Source organism: Patella vulgata, chromosome 4 (assembly GCF_932274485.2).
Source record: "Patella vulgata chromosome 4, xgPatVulg1.2, whole genome shotgun sequence".
Lineage (NCBI taxonomy): Eukaryota > Metazoa > Mollusca > Gastropoda > Patellidae > Patella > Patella vulgata.
In genome coordinates, this window is record NC_065882.2 from 52,034,563 (window position 1) to 52,059,112 (window position 24,550).

Sequence of the window (24,550 nt, forward strand, 5' to 3'; positions counted from 1 at the left end):
TTGGCATGTGTGGTTTTTACGATCGCCGTGTTACGTATTGGCAAAAGAACGTCTTGCAGCTTCGCCCATATCCATAAATATTACGGCTCATCTTTTATTCATAATATTATGACAAGGGAGAAGAGCAGGCAGATTACATTTCGCTTCTCAATCTCGTATTCCCCTAAGTCTTTAGTTCTCGAATCAGTTTGGGTCGGACTATGTTAAAGCCTCTTTTTATGAGTTATTTACTTAAATAAGATATTTATCGAGTGATTGTCTCACTAAATGAATACACCCTTACAATATGTTGGTGATAATGGTAGTCCGTTTTGACATGCTTTATGAGGGATGATCCTAGTTGCTGGAAGGCGATGTTAGACGTCATCATCTGTGCAGTTGGGGGATTATAACGAACGCGCGTTTGCTCTGTGAAATATGTCTCGTAGCAATATAAAGGAAGTGGGGTAATTTATCGTCTGGTTATTCCATGGTTTAAGTATGTAATACTGGAGAGAAGTTTGCCAGCGTAGCGCCGTTTTTTGATGCCCATGAACTGGAGAAAAACTTCTCAACAAACTAAATTTAAAAAAAGAAAAGACACAACGTTCCAACACTAAATGAAAAAGGTCAAATCAAAAATAGTTCGTTACATGATATCCACAACATATCTGCTTCGCTGTCCTACATCCACATGTGAGTCAGTACCAAGTCATATTAGTGTTCCGGCAAAAGTAGTCATGCACTATCTCATGCATGGTGAAATGAAATGAAATGGGGTTTAACGTCCTACTGTTCTGCGCCTAACCTGGGCTAATGAAGACGGGCATACGCCATACAGTGTGCTATGAGGGAAATTTTGCCCGGGCTACGGCCTACTTTTATATCGAATTCCAACTGCCAAGGGATCTTTTACGTGCACGGGACCTCGGTTTTTCGTCCCATCCGAACGACTAGACAGCTGTCCTTGTCAGGGCCTCCATCCTGCATCACTCATGCATGGTACCCACCACAACTTTTAGATGAGGCCAAAACGAGCTGCAGTTTATGGAGTCAACAACCAGACATTTTCCAACTGTCTAAATGCTTACTTACAAATACGTACAACTGGTCAGGAGCCTAGGTGAGGAAGCAAGTCTCCAGGAATCCGAATCATGATGTCTGTGCTTTTACAACAAAGCATTGCCCAACTTCTGAAATAATTATCATTACTACTACACAAGTAAGGGGAGCGTATTCCTAAAGCAATGTTAACAAGCATAATCGGCGCATTTACCATTGCTGCATCAGTTGTCAGGCATGGGCGATTCTTCGCTTATTAACTAAACCAAATACTCGATACCTCCCTCAGGATCTTTTACTTCGTACGTCTATTAAACCTACAGCTCTTATACTGATACATTATGGGGGGGTTGGATGGCCGAATGGTTAGCACGTGCGCGCAGTATCATAAGGTCTGTTATTGGGTCAACTGGCGTGGTTTTGATTCCCCGGTTGTACGTGACAAGGTGTAGGGTCGCCTGTCCAACCTCGTGGGTTTTCTCCGGGTCCTCCGGTTTTCTCTCCCTGCTAAAGACCCCTACGCGCAAGCGAAATATTGAAATAAAATTGAACCATATGTTAGTCCCGAAATGACCTAGTTTGTGTCGAGCGGACGTTAAACCCCATCTCTCTCTCTCTCTCTCTCTCTCTCTCTCTCTCTCATACATTATTTGCACAAAAAAGTCTTTGGGAATATAAGAGTTGGACCTGCTCCTGGAAATAGTCTCTCCCCCCCCCCCTCTCTCTCTCTCTCTCTCTCTCTCTCTCTCATACATTATTTACACAAAAAAGCTTATCTGCTGCTAGAAATAGTCTGTTTTCATGTGAAGGAATTAGGAAATGGGCCCAGGGGAAGATAGCTTATCGGTGGTGTACAGGGAGGAGGGCATAGGGGACGCCGGTCCCAGCCTTCCATTTCATGGGGGACATTGAATTATAGAGTGAAATTAAATTTGATATTTTCATATATGACATTTTCGCCGTTAACTTCGTTGTGCAAGTTGGCCTACAATCCCACAAGCTGATGTGAATGCGGATTTACGTTTTAATGAGCGAGACCAAATCTTATCAAAATTTATAGACCACAGATTAGATTGTTACAATGTCATGGCGTTTCAGATCGCCCGCTCGATCCTTCAAGTACAGTCATTTTATTAGAGACAGCCAGAGGTGTTTTCAGAACAATCTGAGATCAAATCGAAGCGTGTTAAAACGCCACTTTCATGTGAAATTTCCGTTAGATTGAATATCATAATAGCCATAAAACAACAGTTTACATTATTATATTGTAGAATAAAATTCATAACGGTATCCGAAAATTAAACACTTTACACGTATGCTAAATGAAAACAATTATTTGCACAATTAAATGCATTAATTATTAATAGTTTTATCGTACACAGGCTTTATAATTATTAATCGCAACTCTGATTATAATGTATATTAACATACATGTATTTTTGCTTAAATTGAGTACACATATCAAATAATAAGAACTGGATAATTATGTCTAATACGAATCGGGGCTACGGTTTTTTTTTGTGTCAAACTCATAAATCTACCAGCATTTTCTCCGTAGCAAATTAGAGTCCTAGAAATGGAGACGTATCTTATTGACGTAACGTAACTGTTCAATACCAAGGTATAGGGGCCAGCGGCAACTCATTACAAACCGAGATTTATGTAAACCACAATAAAACATGATTATTATTCATTGAATTGAAGAAAAATTGATTTGATGCCGGTTAGATAGTGTCTGCGGTTTCGTAATTAATGCCAGAGAAACAGCCCAACATTGCCTGCTGCCAATTGTGGTTTCTTGATTAGAGTCCGTTAAAAAATCTCTGGACAAAAACCTAGGAGTTTTTGATGGTGAAAATTATAGTGAAGTAAAACGATGCAATCCAATTACATTTAACGTTAATGAGAACTTTGGGAAACTAGCTAGTATTCAACAGCTAACTACAGAGTCGACTGCTGGGTAATTTAGCTCAATGATTTGCCGTTATTAACCAAAGAAAAGGCGGTAACCCTCTCCAGGCCTCATAATCATACTCTGCAACAAAAAAAGTTTTCGTATGCTTTATAATATGAGCTCGTTTCCTATTATATTTTGGATGAGCTCGTCTATCATCGGATGGCTTTTCTAGGTTGAATATACGGGCTTCTGGATGTCTGATATTGTTTTCTTCCTGCTCATTACAAACCATGAGATCATATATTTCTTGAAGTCTCTAATCGTCATTTGAAGTATGTGGAATCCATTGTAAACTACGATATTACGAAATTTGGATTTCAATCCAAACATGATTCAATTCCCTTCAGTATTACAAAGATATTATGTAAATTTGTCAACATTTTGGTCCATTGCAGACGTTTAATGGGAAATAGTCAAAGCAAGCCAGCCCCACCTAAAATCTTTGCGAAAATATTTGTTGGATTTCTGAATCTGACTGAATCCAAACGGGAGATTATCTGCAGTTGATATTTTGTTTTTGCTTTCTCAATTAAATGTTAAAAAACCAATTTGAGTACATTTCATTTACTCGTGGATTGAGTCGTACAAAATTAGATATCTTCCTAATAATCTAAATAGCGATCAGCGGTTTAAAACAGCATAGTAATAAATGCATTTCTAAAAAAATATATACTACATAATACTACTTCTTATTATTGTTTTAAAGAAATGGTTTGTGGGCCAAATGCGCGATTAAACTATGATCAGTTATAGTTTATCAGTTTTAAAGTGATAATGCCAGGTATTACCTTTAAGTATTCAGACAATACAATTCATCCACGAGACACTGACGTCATGTGCTGTAAACAATAGCACGTCGAAGTTATGTTTACAGATTTAGTTGGATCGAAGTCCATACTCGTGAGCGATTTATCAGGGTAAGTCCCTGCGTCTGGATAATCGAGGTAGCTTGAGCCACTATTTCGCGTTTTTGTTCAAGGTTGATGTTGATCTGACGTGCGCTAATATAGAAATGAAATGAGACGGGCTTAACGTCCTACTGTTCTGCTCCGGCTAGGCTAATGAAGACGGGCATACGCCATACAATGTGCTATGAGGGAAATGTTTCCCGGGCAGCAGCGCTACCGCCTTCTTTTGCATCGAATTCCAACTGCCAAGGGATCCATTACGTGCACGCCAATGTATACGCGGGAACTCGGTTTTTCGTATCATCCGAACGATTAGACAGTTGTCCTTGTCAGGTCCTCGGTCCTGTGCGTTAATATAGCGCTGATTATCTATGTTCTATTTATTTCCGATCGCTGGAGATAGCTTTTAAAGGAGATAATATGTTGAAATCCAATTTACATGGGTAAGAAATGAAATGAAATGGGGTTTAACGTCCTATCTGAGCTAATGAAGACGGGCATACTCCATGCAGTGTGCTATGAGGAAACTTTTGTCAACGGTTCCTTTACCTGCATGCAAATGTATACACGGGATCTCGGGATTTCGTCCCATCCGAACGAATATACATTATCCCTTGCCAGGCCCTTCGTCCTACACCACTGACAATTCGGAACCACGTCGGAAAAAATCACGAGCTCGGCAAACGCAGGAATCGAACACCGCATCTCCAGGTTAGCGAGCCGAACATGGATAAGAACTACAAGGCATATCATTATTTTCATTGTGTTGGTGGGGCCTGAAATCAAAGGTTAACATATCAAAGTCACAAAATTCAGCTATGCACTTTAATAAAACGTGACATTAGGCTATTTTATTTTCCAAAAATATCGCTTAATAAGAACATTCTCTTTAAGAGCAGGCTGTGAGTTTAAAGAGACCAACCACTAACCCCTAAAAAATTACAGAATTAGTCGTATATAGACTAACTTTAAGCTAGAAACCGTTATTTTAATGAAACCTGTGCGTGATGAGATGATGAAGAGGATAACCATTTGTCTTTTGTTATTTGTAAAATTGACCAAAGAAATCTATTGTTATCCATTCAAGGTTTTGTTCGCTCCTTAGATGTCGTGCCAGTCATCAGAAAAAACTCACGCGAATTGTCACATGATAATAGATGTGTTAAGCTGAAGTCATACACCATTCTGATTAATTCCAGTAAGCCGTTAATACAAAATAATATCATCTCTCTCTCTCCCTCTCTCTCTCTCTCCCGTTTTCCTTTATTATCTGTTAGCAATTACTGTGATGATAATTTCATGCGCAGAACTTTTTTTTACCACATTCAATGTTGGCAATCCAGTTTGATAAAAACCTATATCCCCCACAAAATACACTTTTAGTTTCATAAGTTCGAAGGTTTTGTGTGATGTTTTGTTTTTATTAACATAATAGCCATCGTTGTTTGGTTTGGTTTTTTTTTTGGGGGGGGGGGGGGGGTGTTAATAGTCACAGAATTGCAATAACACGAAGAATGGCTATACCTCTATTATTTAAAACTAAACTATATCTTCTCATAGAATGTTTTTAGTGTGCAGTATGATTTGATTATTTTTCATCGGCAGGATACAGCTTTAAACACAGAATAGTTTCTACAGAGCCAACATCCCATTGATAGAATCCAATTTTTCGACAAAAAATGCATTTGTTATTTCACGATAGCCTTCCCGAAACTGTATATTTCGACTTTCAATTCAATTTTAATACATGTATATCTTCTCGTGGGTGAGGTAAAATGTTTTATCCGCTTTTTTTTATTATTTTCAAAATATTTCTTTCAAATATTTTCCGCGAAACCGAATTCGACTATCGCCCTGTTGAAATTATTTGACAGAAGGGCAGTCAAAGACAAAAAACATTATTCCACGCTATTTCAAGTGGATCAGAATCAAAATTAAGAGCAATATCGAATAATTGAACCATTCCTATACCGTAAATATCTTGAAGATATAACTATTTTCTGATATTTCCCATCTGACATTCTGTAATTTGGTATCTGTCCTTCGTGACGTATATAACTATATAAATTGTAAAGAGCAGAGATTAATGTATTTATCGGACATGATAAAAAGGGAACGAGGAATATTGGTAATTGCCTACAGCTAAGTTAACTTGTGACAAACCAATATTTCCTATATAATATTTTAAAGTGACTGTATATTTACCTTTTTACCAAAGCAATGAATCCGTGGGTTGGAAACACACCCTTTTAAGATCAATTAGACCAATCTATTTCATTTCAAAATTTTGTGCTACCCTTTGGACGTAATCAAAAAAAGGCTTGTGCTGCTGTTTGGATGTATCAAGTTGTGGATGCAGGGGTTTTGTGTTAATATTATGGGGTAAATATCAAATATCTTTCGAGTTGCCATCCAATCTTCCGACATTTTCACTTCTGATATTTAGTAAAAGCAAAATTCGTCCTCTCTGATCCTAACGGCTGTGCCATGAACTGTGACGCAACTTTATAATATTATAACATAGCACAAACCCTTTCCTTTATTCAATTAGGGTTATAGTTACTCGAATCAAATTAAACATGTGACCTAATGATTTCGTATTGTCCTGATTCGTTCGAAACCTGTCGTTAGTTTTATGATGTAAAAATAACTAGGTATGTCCGATTGAACCAAAATGGCTACTCCAACATCTTTTTTTGTATTTTAGTTTATTTTCAGCTCATTAGTTCTACATTAGAATATATATGCTCTCACGTGTAGTATCCAATTAAGATTAGTATTCCTTACAAGTGATAATAGTCTTTGTCATTTTTACCTGTTGGTTGGAGAGATTGTTATTTCGGCGGCTGTCTCAAGATAATTCAAAAGCCTATCAGGTTACAGTCTAAGCTGATTACTGGAAGTAGAAAAAAATACCCTAGTACATGTTAATACAAAAATATGTATTCAAATCAAGTAGGATATGGAGAGCTTGATATTAGCTGTCAGTGTGAATTATTTGCGCGGATGAGTATAATTTGTCGAAATTAACCCAGGGTATCAAGGGAGAGAAAATCCCGTCGAGTCACACTTGACCCCTCTGTCTTCTCGATGATGCCTAGTTTGCTTGTCAGCGACAAGGGTTAAAGTTGGATCCCAGCTGCTCTGTGCATTGCATATAAATTAGGAACCCTAATCTATGAGCGGATTTGCGGGAATCACTGTGTCATTTTCTGGCAAAATAAGACTAAATATTCTTAGAGATGCCGACAGTTTTAATAATTCATGTATTGCTTTATGATGGAACGTTTTTCTTTCGGTCCTTCGATTCTACACAGAGTTATTAAACAAAGTGTAGTGTATAATAAACTTACATAATCTTGATTTAAATATCTTTTCTTTTAAAAACCAACCTTTAATATATAGCTAAAAGGTGTTGATTATTGTTAACATATTGCACATAATATAAACGGAAATTCATAAACATATAAATGAAGAAGTGCCGTTTTGGTAAACCAAAATTTAAGATTTAATGATGAAACGTGATGTTAATTTTAATTGTCATAACACCTTTAAGTGATCAATTTTTATTATAATAATAATCTATACAAAAATACAAAATATTTATATGAAGAAGTTGATTGTTGTTTTGTGTTGCTTTGTTGTCTAACTTTTTGTTGGACAATTTCAGACTCGCTTTGTGTTAATTACGTTTTCATAAGAAAATCGACCACGTCAACTCCATACAGAGAGAGGAACTTATTGACAATGTTATCAAAATTTGAAATTCAAGACCTCCCAAATGATATTATTTGAGTGCAAAGGGGGTCACGTTTCTGACATAAGTTTTACAAAATTAACTGCAATTACACATTTATATAAAAATACGATCTCATTGATAAGCTCAATTTCAAATTAAATCCTTTAATTAGGTGCGGGCTTAGTTTCGTATTAAACATTTATATCGTCCTGATTAAATTGAAGTATTTAGCGGGACTGGATTTTTTCTTAACCATTATAATATGTATCAATTAAAATGTCATTTTCTTTTTTAAAAAAACTTGTTTCTGTGGGATTTTAGTGGTTTGCGTTTTTCCGTTAATTTCTGTAATCTGCATATTATATTCACTTAAACTGCATGTTAATTGTCGATATGCGTAATTCACGTGCACATCTTTCTGTGAGTTGACAGAATTCTCTTAAGCACGTGCCCTGAAAAAGCGCGTGTGGTAGATGGCGCTGGGGCTGTTCCTGTTTTCACCGGATGTCGAAATCCAAATTTGATTACCAATATATGTAAATAAACTAACCCCATGTTAGATTTCATTATCTTTATTTTCGTATTATTACACGCTTCATTTCCAAACTAAGCATATCTATTCATAAGACCATACTTAAAACAGATTTCAGATCTCACAAAGAATATTGTGCATGTCGTCGAATAATAGACGCCATTATGTTGTCGTGTTACACCGCATCTGTATTTTTATAACAGTTGCATACACAAAGAAAGGGAAATTTTCAAATATGATTGTTGTTTTCATATGTTAAATCCCTAAATGTTGTGATTAAATTAAAGATAATAAATTTCACTATATCCAATATTTCTGCTAGTTTTCGCCGTGTTTATGAACAATAGACAACAATTTTTCATTAATTTTAATTTAAAAGAAAAAGCTTACACATGCATAAGCTAATATCGTTAAACGAAATACAAAGTAAAAAATACCCAAATAATTTAAAAACAAAAACCAAAAAAAAAACCAAAAAAAAAACCACGTACACCAATTGTTGTCTTAGAGCCAGAAGTACAAAATTTAGGCTATTAATGCAAAATTTATGCATAGAGAAAATCATATTTTGTAATTTAAGACAGCCATGATACGATAGAGGGAAACTTTAAAACAAGTTCATATTACCAATTTGCATTTCAACTATTTCTCACTACTAAATAAAGGAAATTTTAGCTGATTTTAAGTTTGATATGAAATGTCTCAAGTTGCATGAGCGCTATGTCCTTCATGTGGTTATCAATGTGTTAATGTTGTGTTAAGAAGACATTTTGTTTTTGTACGTAACCAAAACCTGCCCATAACTACTGGTATTACATTAACGCTAACCCTTTAAACACTAAACCATACAGTACAGTATGGACGGAATGTCAATATTGTGTTTTCATGTCCAATATTTCAATTGTTTCATTTCCAGAACCAGATTCTTCCTTTATTTTCATAAAATGTTTTCATTTTCCCTTCTATACAATGTCCTGTTATTACAGAAACAGAAATGGAGCCGTTTCTCAGAGACGATTTTTCGAACACGTGTGATTATTGTATACACCCCACCCCTTGACCCGAACACACGTGACCCCACTCTACCCTAACCGACCCTTTGGCCCCTCAAAAACTTTAACTCCGCCCCCAGATGCCCGGCGCGTGGTTATGGTCACATAAGTTTGGCCCCAGGTTTAAAGGGTGATTCACCCCTGTCATTACTGTACGACCACCCAGAATTGATATAACTGCGAGAAAAAGTCGCTGTTCCACGATTACAATATGGGATAGTAAAGAAAATATCAAATTCATAGCAATATATTATTACCTTCATTTTATATGTAAAGACTCTATTTAATTCTTCAGTGTCAACTATTTGCTCATATGCTTTGAAATTTTAATACATTTAGAGTATTCATATGTACACATGATTTATGAATTGAATTATGAGCTCATGAAAATATATAATTACTGGGAACTATACCCCAAACTGTCTTTTAATAGTTTTCTCACCAATTTAAACACAATTCGTTACAGAAATCCTTCAAAAAAAAAGAAAGAAACGAGTAAGCTCTCTCTCTATTGCATGGTGTATAGATACAGTGAAATGTTGCCATTGTTCTGGGAGAGAGACAAAAAAACATCATCTCATGATCTTGTCAAGTTTTAACATTAATAAATAACTTTGACTGAATGTTAGATTGAACGTATCAATATTTCAGCTTAGGGGTCATCGCGTGGTGATCCCTCCCCTCGCGAGGAACAGAGTACGTATTAAATGCGCGGACGAGCATCCCTTAGGGAACTGTTCTGCACGAGACTTAATCCAAAGCGGGCTACACGCTCTGATCTCGAGGGGCACGAGGTCGGCCATGTTCTTCAACATTTTCCGGTGTTAGTGACCCCGGCCATTTGAAGCAGGAGTTCTATCGATGGCGGGAAAGGCAATTTGATGGCAAAGAAATAAATCTAGATAGAGTTGTGTGACTCGAGAGAGTGAGGTCGGACGAGGGGTTACGGTCGAGGTGGGCGAGTAGGCCGAGGAGTCGTTTTGATCAAATAAAAAGGCCATAAAGACGAAAAATTAAATTAGTGGATTTTCTGTGGGATTTCTTAGATCATGAGATGGGAGATTCTAACAGAAAAACTAATTTACTTCACAATGGCTTTATTCTCTTCATTGAATTTCTCCGTCTTTTACTCGTAAAGCCTTTGTTTTTATTCTTTAGTCGTCATATAATTTTGGTTTTCTTATCACGCAAAAAGAGCAAAATATTAACCAATAACAATGAATCATAATCTTTGTTATTAAATACCCGGTATTAAAAAAATATGTATTAATATCATATTTTATGTAATATTGTTTTAAAGAGACAATTTGTGTAAATTATTTACAGATTATTTCATCTGATTTATAAAGATTTAAATTAATTTATTGTTTCAAATTATTTTTTAATCTGGTATACAATTTTTATTATAAATTAGATTTTAAAATTGATCAAAACAAGCTACATTATTCTGTATATCAGTGATATGCCCAGGAGATTGGGCACACAAATTGTTTTTCAGATTTCGATTGAGGGCAGGAGGTGGGGGGCAACCACCCTATGAAAATTCTTAGGTGAATAAATTAAATATAACAAAAACCCGACGATTTTGTACTGTTAATTCAGGTTGATTTAGTCATTAAATAAATGGACGTATCACTTTTATTTAAAATCAAATATGTTATCAAAGGGAGAGTGGCTTATTTTTTGCGATCTAAAGTGTGTGGGATAGGGGATAGAATAAGTAGATGCATAATAAGAAGAAATATAATATTTTAACCAATAGGGTGTCGTCTTTTTTGCAACCCAAACTGTAGGGGCAGGGAATGATAAAGATAAATACACAATAAGGGGAAATATAAAATTAAATTCTTAAGTTGGTATGTCCCCTTAATTGTAAACCACATTTCCATGAAAAGTTTTTTTTTTAAATTTTTAAAAAACATTTTGTGTCATCTGTTCATGACTTGTCATCTAAGTCATATTTTTTTTTCTCTGAAAAAAATAGTAGGACGTTAAAGCCCATTTCATTTCATTTCATTTCCTAAAAAAAAATAAGAAAATTATATCATTAATAATCTAGTGTAAAGAATACATCCCGATATTTAAATCGCTTATTAGTATAAAGTTATTCTGTTTTGTTCTTTGTGATAAATTGATTATTGGACTGACATCAATTTTAAAATTATCAAGAAGAATAAGTTGATGTTTTTTTAATCTCAAGAAGACGACTGTTTCTTTTACATTTTTGTGGAAGTTAATCATAGTGGTAGCCATTTTAGATGACAAGGTGCTTATTTAAGTCAAATTTATCTGCCTTTTAAATGAAGGTCTATATTTTTGTGTGCTACCACAAAGACGTTTGGGGAGGTTTACGAGCTAGAATCACGACAGAGAAGACGTTCTTAACGCGTGGCTTTATTAATAATTAATGTATGACAAAGAGAAAAGACAAAAAGCAGGATTAATTAACAAGTGCTACGAGTCAGAAAGTATCGTTTTAATTCAAATGTCATTAATAAAAAAACATGCTAAGTTTTTACCTGGTTCTGTTTAATTGAGAATTTACAGGTTCCAGATCAAATCAGCGGTAGTGATCAGGCGACCAATTATCAACTTGCACTCAGAAATAACAGAGAAAATGAAATGAAATGAAATGAAATGGGGTTTAACGTCCTTCTGTTTTGCTCCGAACTGGGCTAATGAAGACGGGCATTCGCCATACAGTTTGCTATGAGGGAAATTTTGCCCGGACAGCGGCACTACGGCCTTCTCTTAAATCAAATTCCATCTGTCAAGGGATCTTTTACGTGCACGCCAATGTGTACACGGGACCTCGGTTTTTCGTCCCATCCGAACGACTAGACAGCTTTCCTTGTCAGCCCTCCGTCCTGGAGCACGGACAATGGAGAACCACGTGGGAAAGTCTGGATGAACTTTCTCGGCCAATGCAGGGATCGAACACCCGACCTCCAGGCTAACGAGCCAGTGTCTTACCCACTTAGCCACGTGATCCCCTGAAATAACAGAGAAAGAAGATGTTCAATATATAGGAGATCTGAAACTCCATCAACCTAATTCAAGTACTTTGTTCCAAACCGTTTTTCAAAATAAACAGATTATTTTGTCTAATTTAATCTGAGTAATTTGTTAACAATGATAAAAATGGGAAAAAAAGTAAATTAAAATTGTATTTGAATAATGAAGAACCATTATATAAACGATAGACTTCAATTAAAGTTCTACTGATTCAAAAGTAAAAAAACAAAATTGTTAGATATGTGAACTCCTCAATATGGAAGTGGTCCCAGGTGTTCTAGAAAGAGTAAGCTTGCCTTTGTATGAGTGGTGGTTTGGTTTATCTTTATTTAAACGTGTAGGTCTTTGACTGAACTCCGTAAATAACACCAGGAGTTCAATATTTGGTGGTTTTTTAATATCAAAAATGATATATTCACAAATTACAAGGTTAAAACGTACACCATTTTACAAAAAACAGTATTTTTTGTGTTATAATCAATTTCTTTATTCAACACAGAGTAATATATAATTTCAAGGAAATAAGTGACAAAGAGAGGCCTATTTAATTTTAGAAGAGAAACGATTCCTCGGGCACGTTTTTTTTTCTTAATAATATTCTTCATTTAGGGAGAAATTAATGGCTGGCATGAGTTTTTGAATAATACTACTGGGGGAAAAGGGAATCTTTGATTACCCCGTTTGATTGATTGAAATGACTAGCAGCACGCGCAACCGCTTTACTGCTGACGTAATGCACCAATCAAAGACTATTGGCATTAATTAAAGCAATCTGTAGCAATGAGTGAATGACAGCTAGGGGATGAAGCCGATGACCGCAAAGTCTGAAATTAACATGATGGCCAAAGGGTTTGCGTGCCGCGCGCGCCACAAGAGCCCGCGCTAACAAACCGAATATTTATTATTGACAATTTGCGGTTTGATTGGCAAGATTGAAATGTACATTAGCACTAGCGTATCTAATGAATCTTAATTCCGTACAAAATACACTAGAAAATTACCCTCCAGAGATAACATACAATTCGTCTTCATTTTTTTTCTGCTTCTTACTAACTTTTCTATCTTTATAGTTGTGAATCTTTATAAGACCTTTGAGATACGTCTTGCCTCCTGTGCATTTTATAACATCATTGCTTTTTGTCTCCCCTCTAGCTCCGATTGGCGTTGGGAAGATTAATATATTTTGTAAGATCTTCCCCAAGACAGAGATTAATAGGAGTCAAGAGAAATTCTGCCAAAGTTAACTTAAAAAAGATTTTAAAAAGATTTTTTGTTCAGTTAATTTATACTGAAGCACATGTTCATTTGGAATATATAATTTTGCTCTCTGGATCATTACGCGTGACATAAAACTAGAATACCATAAACCATAAGCGATTATAATAAACCATAAATGGTATGGAATCAGATCAAAAGATATCCACTGGTTTATTTTCGCTTATTGCTTCAATTTCTCTTTGATGTTTATTCGAGTGCCATGTGTATCGATGTCTTGACATATATATGCGGCAAAAAGATAAATCACCGGACTTATGGTCATCAAAAACTAGTGGTCACTTTGACCACCTGCTAGAAGATTAGATCTGCACCACGTCATCGCATGTGCTGGTCAGTTGACCATGGTCGTTTCACCTTGCAACCATTATGACACGCATATCGCCTTCTATTTCATGATATTCTTTAATATTCACTCGGTCATTTAATGATGAAGTACAGACGACCACATTGACAGATGGACTCGCTATTCCTTGTTTGAGTTCCAATTTAGAATTTAGAAAGATGGCTGACAATATTAGGGCGTGAAAGGGAATAAAAGGAGCGCGATAATACTTCATTCATGAAAACATAATCGGGGTCTACCCAAAGTGACCTAAGCTCTGACCTGCCGACAGTTGTCCGTTAACCCTCGACCCTATGTAACCTTAACTCTGACCCCAGCAAAACTGCGCATGACCAAGGTCTTGACCCCGAACTTGTGCCAACTGGCCTCAATGAAGGAGATGACTGCCCCCTGGTCAGTTTTGTCCGAAGAGGGCTTAATATGTAGGAAGGAACGATGTTATTTCATCCCAGATTAAAAATCCAGACAAAGAAAAGAACACATTGAATGTTTCGGATTTGAATTTTCAAATGGTCATCAACAACACACCATGACCAAGTTTGAAAATTAAGGCGCTTGATTTGAAAAACAGCGATAAAAATCACGTAAAAGCATGTAATTGTACATCATGAATGTAGCCCATTTATTCTTAGGAATATTTATCATAATCTGTTCCATGTCGCGATCTGTTCCCATTAAAGAATAATATTTTAGTAGATACCAAACCTACTTTTATTAAATTATTTTTCATGAATAAGTACATCGACTGCATTTAATTACAATTTGAGATGATATTAATTACAACATTACCCCCCCCCCCCCAATCTCTCCACACACAAACAAACAACAAAAAAACAAAGACCCCACACCTCCATCAAAACGACAACAAAAAACAAGCCAACAAACAATAACACACATTATCCACAAACAACAATAACACCAAAATATGGGTTATTTGACCCTTGTGTCTTCTCTATCAAAAACTATTGTTGTTTTCACTGTCGCGTGCGAGAGCGGCAAGATCTGTAGAATATATCAACATAAAATTAGTCAAGATGATCGTATAGAGTATAATAAAATGTTATTTTTATAATTAACAACAACCATTCCATATCTAACCATATAATCAGCTGAAAAAATTTCGTAAAAAAAGCGTAATTAACATTTAAAAATTATTACAATTTACCAGAACTGCACTGAGGAAAACTGTATTTTTAATGAACACATTGCTACATAAATAGTAAATGCAGGAGGACCGCACCACACATAAACAATTACACAAGACATGCCCACGGACAAGAAACAATATACAAATTTCAAATGACATCATGGATGCAATAAATTTTAAAAAAAAACGGCCTTTAATATATTGCAGTTTGTAGTGCGTCACAAATATTTCTTAATCTTAAAGTTCAGAATACGATATCGTGACCTAGTTATCCTTCAGTTGCAATTACTCGCATTTTATGAAAAAAAATTAATAGTGACTAAACCGACGGGAACTAATTATTTTGGTCATGTTTACAAATTTGTGAACACAAAGAATTAACCAAATGAGTCACTTTTATACCAAAAAACCCTCGAAAACGACTGACAATATAATTATACAGCCCATCAATGAAATAATGGCCTAACAAATTACAAAATAGAATTACCACAAAAACAAACAGATGACCATTTTGTTATATTTTTTTTTGTGTAAAATTTTCAACAGATGTGGACCTTGGTTGTTAAATTTCAAAATATTGTTCACGTGGATTATAATTAAAGTTGATAGGAATGACCAGGCGATTACAAGTTAGACTTTAAATATAGACTGGTTGGATCAAAACTATTGGCAACAGTTCGCGAAATGTAATAAATGGCAATAATTCTTGAAATGTAATAATTAGACAACCCAAGCTTCCACTTTAACAAAAAATCATTTTGTGTAATCATAGCCTTAAGGCTGAACATATCATTAGTGATATGTACTATAGTATATAACGAAACGGGTTGGTTTCAAATTTTAATAAAGCAATTTCATTATGTTTATATTCTTTGTGACGTGCTTTTCAAGATGTTCATCAGTAATTACTATTTTGTTCGTAGGTCGTCTAATGATCTATAAAAATGGTTAACCCTTGCTCTTATAGTACTTGTGTTTTCAACTTACTGAGTAGCCACAAAGAATGAAATTAAGCACGGGGTATTATTTTTTTGTAGTACTTTAAAGAAAGAATCCTCGGGTGTTTTACCGAACACATAAAGTCATCTGAAGAAGGTCGTGACATTTGTGGCCCATCGTGACTCTGTTGAACTAGAAGCGTGGTTGGTATTAAGTTTTTTTTTCTGGCTAGATGCGTATGTTTTTAATGTGCTCTGTGAAAGGTGTTTGTTAAGGGTGACCCATGACCCCGGGTTTGTCTGGTAATTTTAATATTCCCAGGGTGGAGAGATGAAATCTTTTATACTTCTCTATCCCCTTGATGAAAAGAAGCAAGCAGCCTCGGAGATTTGGACAAAAAGCTATTGATAAAATGTACGGGCTAGTATCCACTTTCACTGAGATGGGAGATTTAGGGAGGGTATTACGTTATGTTGTAACTATTCTTCACAGAGTCTCGACCTTGTCGACAATAAATGTATTTTTTATATGTGGGGTATTAATGTGAACAAAGTGGGAACAATGGAGACAAACTTACGACCAATGACCAGAAAAAATAGCATTCCAAGGAAATCCTATCCTTTATGATGAGGGCATAGATCTCGTAACAAAAAACCCTTGTTCTCAGATCTCCTACTCATATATTTAGTATCCAATCACCTTTCTCAACCTGAACAAAGAAATGGCAAGAAATTATCATCATCGTTGTATAGCTAATAATCACACTTTATAGTTATTTCTAAGACCTTTAGTGTCACGCGGGTCATTAAAACTGACTTATGAAGGTCATAAAACTTTCAATTTAAACTAAAACCAGACCTCATCCTTACATCCCACCGATCCTCGCTCGAATTTATACTGTATAATATATATAAATCATGTCATAAACGGTGACTCGTTGTCACTTCGGTGCATGTGTACGATGCACCACATTCTAGGCTATATTCGGGCGTATGTTCTTTTGCGTTAAGTCAATGACGCAATCTAATTAGCTTAAACAAATCTAATCATTACGTTATCTGAATGGAGCTTCATTTACGCCTGCGGTTCCAGTACGGACCAAACCATATGCATATTACGGACTTCCCTTGAAAAACTAGTTCTAAACTAAAGTGCCATGTCTATACCCAAAGAGACTATTAAGAGGCTCGAGTCACTGTATTGCACGCTTGGCCATATAAAATAAAAAATACCATTAATACCAACCGATTATCGCACAATTTATATCGTGTTATTTATTTAGTAGTTATTTGTAGTTTTCGTTTGCCTTGTTTTGTTTTATAGTTCTGTACATGTATAGAATAGCAGGCGTGGGTGACGCTCGCGTTATTTATATATAAATTAATCATAAATTATTTGTATATGAAAGATTTGTATAAATCTAAACAAGCAAACACATAACCCGTCATTTTAGTTTTATGGAAAAGATTTAATTAATAGATATTTTATTTAAATCATTATCTGGGAAATTGAAATTGGCTTACGTCTCTCTGTATTGTGTAAATATTGGATAGACGTGAAAATGACGTGCTTCAATTGCAACTTCGATTTTGAATAGCATTAGATAACGGTGTCGTACAATTAACAAGGTATGTTTACTCCATATGGCACGCATATATATTTTATTAGGTTTTTAGGTGTTTTTTTTTATAGGCCTAGGAATGTCTGGGGTAGCAGTTTTGGGTCAACAATAACACAATTCGTTGGCAGTGATCTGCCATTATCATAATATTAGGTCCCTTACGCATATTTTAGGTTGAAGTTTTCTACATGTCACAACGCAACAAAAAAAAGAAGACACACAGATACACATACATGCTTGGTATACAAGTATACCTACCGACTTGTTGACAAATTTTACAGTTGGTATCATTGAGCACGCTCAGCGCTGTGCCAAATAGGACCGACTGTACATTGTACTGAATCGATGAGTACTTGATTGACGTAAGTGATACTGACAACCAAATCTGAACCTAAACCTACACCAAAACACGTTCATCAATTGACAATTATGACATTTATAACACGACCTTCATTTAGTAAAGGTCAAAACATTGATATATAAAATATTTAAACCCAATGTTTATAATAACAGCGTATAAAATGTACAATAGAATAAATAATATCAATGTTAAAATATTATCATAACTTTATTGTATTTTAATTAATTGAGGGTACGACCTTTAACAGTTAGCCAAATATTCAATTTCATTCCAAAAATATACATGTTCAAGTTCAACAAAGGTTGTGTCAATGTCATTGCCATTTTTAATTTGTTAATAATTTAAATGAAATCATATTGACGTATAACTACTGAACTGGTATTTTGTTTTGGTTGCAGAATATTTACAATCATAAGTGCATGAACTAATAATTTAAAATATTAAACCCGCTGAAGGTCCAAGTTCATAAAACATTTGAAAAACTGTTTTCTCAATTTCTCAATAATACATTAACATTGAGGATGTCTTTAAGTAATTGGGTTATATTTCTTTTGGCTAAAATAAAATGTGAGATTGATTCCAGAATTTGTCTACCAAATTTTCAGATTCCCAAGCCTAGAAGATAGCATATTTTAAAATACTAAATTAATACTGAATGTCTTTTACAAAGACGGTGCCTTTAAATAATTTGTCAAACCCCCCAGGAAAGTAGCGCCAAGTTGATATTCTTCTAGAAATCAGAAATGATTAGCAGGAATAAAGCTTGTTGAATATGTCTCAGCCAGAAATTGATTGTAATAATTAGAGTTACAAGTCCAAAGACAAAACCATAAACTGTCGACAATCACATGACTAAACATTGAAAATATGTGATTGAATAAGACTAGTATTTACTCTTGAATGATAAACGAGGTAATTGGAGGCCAGGGAGAAAATTACACTCGGCCAATGGTCAACAACATGTCCGAAATGTCTGCGTGGTTTACTCTAGAATGACTGATGAGATGTGGTCAGTTGCTGCCAGACTTGGCAGCCCACTTCGAGAAATTTAACGCCATTTAACATCATTGGCTATAAACTTGTTTTATATTTAAGAACGAGGTGTTAAATAAGTATTAAGACGGTAATAATTATAGAATATTTAGAGAGATATGTGTGTACATAGTGTGTGCATATGTATACATCTTGAAATAGACAAACACGAATTTACTACGTAGGCCTGGGCACAGGGGTTTGCCACTCCCCATTTCCGAACGAGTTAGAAATAACAGTTGGTAAAAAATAACAAAATACTACAATATTAATCTAAGTGGTAATTGGACCCGTTCCTGTGGGATTTTGATGAACTACTTTCGGGACATAATCCATTTTTGTCTTCAGCAGACTCGATTCTGCGGTCCTACTATTCACAAAAACTGACAAGAACCAACAAGAGCGGTTTTTGTTTGTCAATAGCGCCCTAAGTATTACAAAAAATGGCCGACAATGAAGGATATGTTATAGATATGCATATTCTACACATCATATCCAAAATCTAAATGATGGGTCGTTCATGATGTGCTATGGTTTAGCGACATATTTTGAGAAATTAAACTTCTTCTAACGTCATTTGTTAACTTTAAATATGAAGATGTGTTTTTATGTTCTGATTTGTCCATTATATCCTAATTACATAAGCACTAGATAATGGACAAAGGAATAATTCTCTTAATGAGCATAATGTTTAATAATTTTCCTATTACACGGAACCCTCTGTGTTGCCACGATACGATACCATAACCTTCAGAGTCAGTAACAAAATTTCCAGATTCTCCATACAGCTGGCACTGTCTCATAATTGGCAAACAAACACATAACTAATTATATCCTCCTTTTTTTGTAATCATAATAATGTTTCAAAACTAATTGTTTTGTATATAATTACATAATGTACATAAATAATAACCAGTCATTTTGTGCAATTCAGCGTGTTGAAAAAGTTAGAAAATGGAATGGATCCGTATCCATGGGGCCATAGTAATCTTAACATTCTTACGTATCCAGTTTTAACCAGCGTGGGTCACAAACAAACAAATTATTGAAATAACTATAGGTATTGACGGGAGATCTGTATGGGGATACCTATGCTTACTCTTAGAAAGGTCGATTTTCGTTGTACTTCTTTCGTATTTCGGTACAAGATTAATGCATTAAGCGTTTTAACATATACCTGATAAGTGAGAATACGTATTGACAAAACACCAATGGTTCCCCAGTCTCACGCCTAGCGATCACGAGTTGCATAGGAGTTTGGCGGGATACAAGAGCCTTAACTTCAAGCTTACCCCGAAAGTGAATTTATCAACGGAAGATGTTACAGCAATAACAGTATGCTAATATATTCTATGTAAATTCACTCGTGAGTTGTTTAAGACAGTGAGAACAAGGGCTAGCAAGAGAGGTCCCAAGATTAATGAGTTCATCAATGAACTACAACTACAGTCAATGTATGTCTTGCCATATTGCGGTCACTGATTGAAAGTAATTTGCACCCCTGGGTGTTTGGTCAATGTCGCCATATATCACTATTGACTTCTGTTACGGGTTGTGAAGCTGCGCAGCTCTATACTCTCTGTGATGCACAACTTCATACTTCAGACTGACATAAGACATAATTTGCTTGTCATCAACTACTTCCTAAAGTCATTAAAACTACCTGCGATTCTCGACTTCTCGTTAATTCTAAACCACACACCACTAATTGGTCTCCAGAAATGGCTAACATGTGTTCATTATGACACTATATGGACTTTCCATTCCTACTGGTCCCTGAAGAGAATAAATTTTAACCATGAAGCACGTCTTCCCTTTATAGATGGCCATAAATTTTAGCCGACATTTAAACTTTCTGCTAACTTGATGGAAATCAGCATAGAAACTGTTTCCCTTTTTGTCGTCCGTCTTCAAAAGAGAATGCAGGGACTTGTTGAATTGGGTATCGCCATTAAAAAAAGGAGAAAATTCTCTTTAACTGTGGAAACGAGCCCATTAATTAATCTGAATATGCCTATAATGTAACTAATTTACAAGAAAAAATGGGAAGAATCAGGATAAAACTACTTTAAAAGCAGGGTTTTCTTTTTAATACTTAGTAAAGTTGCACGGTTCTACCTTCTAATATTATAGGCTACTTCTGTTTAATGATTTGATATATACTCTTCAAAAAAAGTAGGGGATATTCAGAAACAATACAAAACTGCAGAGGTAACCAGTGTATGTTAATAACAGGCCAATTGCCTACACATGAACATTAACAGTTCATATGGGCGGCTTATCTGACGGCGCCATTTCACTCGCAAAGAGATACACCGGCAAAAGTGAAAATGGACGTTTTTGATTTTTGTCTTAATAATGAGTAATTGCTCCACCAATCCTCAGACATTCAGCAATTCATCGTGGCATGCTCCTAATCGACCGTCCAATCACGATTTGGGGCAATCTGACCGACTCCTCTTGCAATGCCACGGCCAATTCTTTCAGTGTTGTCGGTTGACGTTGACGTCGACGAACACGTCTCCCGATGAAATTAAACGTAACACACTAAAGCAAAGATACGCTAAAAAGTAAATCTTATTCAAGAACCGATAGGAAAGCAAACATGGATAGATAAACCAGCACGCGGCAGTTTTCATCAACCCTTCCTTGAAGTGTCAAATTTGACAATGAACCCCTCCTACGTGTATGGCGCTATTTGTTGTCGCATGTGCAGCTCAGTGGTTCTGTTGGGGCGATAAGTTCTTCATCTGTGAACATACTCTCAAAGCATGTCAAGTGTCCATGACTATTTATCATATCACAACCTGCATAGGTATTTGCATTTCAATATCCCCAACTTTTTTTGAAGAGTATATATTGGGTTTAAAAACCTATATTTTGAAGAAGTAAGCCAGAAGGATTTTAAATTGTACAAATTAAATCTGAATGTTGGTAGGTGACAGTGTTTTCAGATCGTAACAATTTTTGGCAGTATGCGAACTATCAAAGTAACTATTTGTCCCAAAATTATATCCAAATGCTCCACACTATTCCTATTATTATTTTATGTTGTGAAATAATTTTAAATAATACGTCACTCCTTTTTTTATAGTAACTGCCATTCATTTATTTCGTACATGGACGCCCTCGTGAATTAAGGGTGTAAAATTTAATCAAGTATGGGGGTTATAATAATCAGGTATTTCATACTTTAATGACTTTTGACATCATTGTATCGCAGTGTTATTATTATCAACCTGAAATTATATAAGACAGCGGCTGCATGCTGAAGGCTGATTATGTGTGATTTCTTGAGAACCATATTGTTAAACAATTCCCATTTCTCTCACTCTTCAATCCATCAGTGGTCAATCAAGCGATATCCCACAGTGATGACCACAATGATATCCGTCGCTTAGTTATGGTTTTCCAACCGAAATAATGATATGGGGGAAAATCCTGTCTGTTTAGTAATGAAGAGGGTGGTTCTCAAAATACACATTTGTTCAAATGTCCGGTCTGGAAAACAATAGCCGGAAACTAAATTGTTAAAAGATTTTTCTTTGACAGCTATCTTGATGCCCAAAGGAAACCATACCAAGATTTTAGGAAACCACTAAATAGAAACCTGTCCCCTGTTGAAGAGATATAAAATTCGAACTGGAAAAAGCTCAACGTCATCGGATATATTGACCATATTCCTGTCTACTTATTTCGTGTTATAATTTAGTTTTTTTGTAGTATGTGAATAGTTCTATCACGTTGAAGATCTTTTGGATTGATCAGAAACACTTCAACTGCTTTGATGTCTAATACTAGCCTGTTTGGAAAATTTATATTTCCGATATGCAGAAATCCGTACCGAGAACCGTTCTTAGACCGGATAGCGTTTCCACTACGAAATTTAAACCGCGCCGTACCGAGAACGTTGCCGAGACTATCCCACTTCAGTTGTTCAGATTGGCACGGTTCTCAGTACGGCACGGTTATGTTTGACTCGTTAACACTACCAAAACTTAACCATTCCTTGCACGCTTAAAATTTGTAATGTAAACGGGGTTTCAGTGTCTGTGGTGACCTTGTTTGGTGGTTGATCCAATTCTGTGTTTATGTTAGTATGTAGTGCGGTTGTCTTTTACCAATCTCTAAACTTGCATATGCCATATAATACCTCAATGTACTTCTTCTTCAGGGGCCGCTATACAGTTCAGAAGAAAGTAAATCTGCCTTTTTCTTTTGCCGATAATCGTCTTATTTAGAATTATGAAATTGTCCCTTTTAAGATGTCTCGTTTCACTGTACATCAGATGATGTTTAGACAGTTTGTGAAGTTATTACCCAGGGACGATTTGTCTTTAACGACTATGATGACATATCGATACAATTTAAACACTATCTAATGTCCTCCAAACACTCCAAATCCACAGATAAACACCTCCATTTTCTTCTCACTGTCACCCATTTACAGGAATGGTTGGTGTAATTACCTTTCTTTAATTGCCCTGCTTAATGACAACTTTTCTCCTCATTTCCTAAACGATCCGTGATTTGGTTAGTCGAGATCGGATATGAAATTTACAAATCTCTCTTTGATTACACAACTTTCCACTGTTTCAATGGTAATTTCGTTTCAGGTTTGTGGATTTAGCACTGCAGTTTTGAGATCGTATTTCGTTTCTAAATTCCGGTGCGGGTTTTGATTATTTATAAAACGGTATTAATGTTGGCCGATAATGATACGGTGGTTTAAATGTAACCACTTCCGACTTGGTGCGCTTACTGGGGTTCCAATCAATACTTATTAAATATAATAATTCTTTCGTTGCAGTTAATCGCTGGATTGGAACAAACTGGATATTAAATAGCGGAAAATATCAGAGAAGTCGTCAATGGGATTCGATTTTGTAACTTGGAGATTATTAACGACATTAACAGACATTTCAATAATTCATATACCGTTTATTTCTGCTTGTATGGCTTGGTAGATTTTAAGCCTTCATCAAGCTCAGATAATGAGGAATAATTATTATCTTTAATATGATTTAAAATAACATATATAACCTCTAATTATGGATTTGGAGATTTTTCGATGGGAAATGGCATAATTAAAGATTAAAATCTAAATGACTTTATGATTAAAAATAAAAATGGACATGCTTTTTCATGTCATTGTAATCTAGATAAAGTTATCGAATATGAATTAAAGAGGATGCCTAATGATCCGAATCTTTTAGAATATAAAATAATTTGTAGTATAATCTGTTATTAGCTGTAGTTGACAAAACAATATGATCCAGGGATTTATCAAGTTTGTAGGCTATTTTTGTTGTGTTTTTATATTTTAACCTTAGACTCCACTGGTGGTCATTTTTATATTCAAAAATACAAAATTGCATATTAAAGCCGCGAAGCGCCAAATGACTACCCCTTTCCCCCTTTTTTATATATGGACTGAAGGGTGATCTTTACGTAGTATTTAGGACGATTTAGAAAAACGAGTAGGCAAGCTACCATCTTGACATCGATGTTAATGGATATAAATGAGTTATTCTTCGGGCACCTACTGGCCAGTATAACGGCAAATCGATGGAATATAATTTTAA